A 1,851-nucleotide genomic window follows, 5' to 3' on the forward strand; every position below is an offset into this window, starting at 1 on the left:
AAATCTGAAGTCTTCCCCATGTTTGTGTCGGCTTCAGAACTGGACTGAGAGACCATTTTTTGAGTAATCAAATAATGTTTTAGAAAATTCTATATTTAATTAAAGACAGCACAATACAATTGTACTCTTAATGCACATATTGACCAATACAGTTGTTGCTAACGTCCAGCCACACCAATAGAAATGCATCTTTGCTTCTCACTTAATAGGAAAGGAGATGAAGAGAAATGACTGTGATCTGTTTAACACAATTTAATTTGAAAAACGGATCTTAAAAAAAAAACAAACTTGCATAAAAAAAATCTGTAAAATAAAAACAAACATTTTAAAAGAATCCAAAATTAAATTTGATCTTTTAAAGTCTGTAGAATGAAAATTCAAATGTGAAAAAATAACTGTAAAGAAAATTATTTAAAAAAAAAAACAAAAGAAAAGTAATTGTCAAAACCTTTTTGATTGCATCATTTTTTCATAGTTTTGCTTTTGGTTTGCCTTTTTTTTTTGTTTTTAAATTGTCCCTTGCTTAAAAAATAATGGAGCAAAATTCTCTCCATAAAAGCTGAAAAGCAAATGAGTTTGGACTTGAATGAAAGACACAGTGTAATGGACTTTGACATCCCCTTAATGCACTGGTCACATTAATCAGAGAGGAACGTTTTGGCCGCTGATGTTTCTGTAGTTATTCCCATCTCTCCTGAGAGCTTCATCCCTTTTCAGCCCTCAGCTTAAAAATGTAACCTGCATTCCTGTGTTAGAAATAAGTTGACTCCAGTCAGTTATAGCTGGAGACCTTATCTACCAAAGGCATTTAATTTGCATTAAATAGTAAATTAGATTTGTCCTTGGATTCCCTTTTTCCTCAGAATGCTTAGTTTTACTTTTAGCAGGTATGACTCGGTAAATTAGTTTTATTTGGTTAGATTTCTGCTTTCTATTACTCATCAATGTCTTTAGGCATGTGGGAAAATGAGTTTAAATTTCCACTTCTTTGATCTTCATCTTTTTTTTTTTAAAGTCTGAACATAAAATTGAATTAGCATCACCACAAAAAGCACAATAACCTTCCACTCCGTGTTAAGTATTTATAAGCCCTGTAGTGCAAGGTGGTCGTAGTGAAGGCCTGCTGTGTGAAATACTTAAGTAAGGTCTAATCTACCACTTAGCTACAGTCATGATAAAAATAAAGGATATCTCTTTCAGTTTTTAGGGTTTTATGCTCTGAGCCTTATGAAGAATTGCATGAACTGATCTTCAGCTTGAGTTTCTCTATTGAAAGAGGACTAATGGCAAGAGACAGCACAGACAGAAATCTGCTGACATCACAGAAACAAGTGCCTCTTAAACTGGGGAGGGATAGCCTTTTCTTTTGCAAACTAATTGAATCCCATCGTTCAACCGTGGGAAAGATTATTCCAAAGTGTAAATATTTAAGATGGCCGCCGATTGCCCCTGGAGAAGGAGTTCATAGAGATTCCTTCTAAGGTCGCAGTAAAATCTCCCTGGAGCTTCACATCAGATTATATACCCCTCTGTTAACATGTTAATAGTTAAATATGCTGGTAAAGATACTCATCCAGGTCGTAGTCAATCCAAAAAAGCTAAAAAACAATCCATGCTTAGAAAACATGCAAATTGACCAGCTGAACGGGTCCACCCCTTTGGAATGGGGGTTCTTTGTTGGCCTGTAGTGTATACCTGTATTGTCTCGGAAAAGGGGGGTCGTTTAAGGAAGTTGTTGGCCTGGCTAAACAGGCAAAATGATCTGTTCCCCTGTAACAGATTTCTAGCCTCGTGAGACCATCCTGATCTCGCGAGCTTTCAAGGTTTCACTCGCTAATCAGTCTGGAGACT

The 1,851-nt window shown here is 35.8% G+C and overlaps 1 protein-coding gene across 7 annotated transcripts in view; it reads left to right on the plus strand.

Annotated features, from left to right (window-relative positions):
- Positions 1-1,851, plus strand: part of rbfox3 (RNA binding protein, fox-1 homolog (C. elegans) 3) — a 548,753-nt gene that overhangs the window by 125,524 nt on the left and 421,378 nt on the right. The window lies entirely within an intron of this gene.

This window comes from Cyprinodon variegatus, unplaced genomic scaffold, assembly GCF_000732505.1.
Source record: "Cyprinodon variegatus isolate N-32 unplaced genomic scaffold, C_variegatus-1.0 Scaffold191, whole genome shotgun sequence".
Classification (NCBI taxonomy): Eukaryota; Metazoa; Chordata; class Actinopteri; order Cyprinodontiformes; family Cyprinodontidae; genus Cyprinodon; species Cyprinodon variegatus.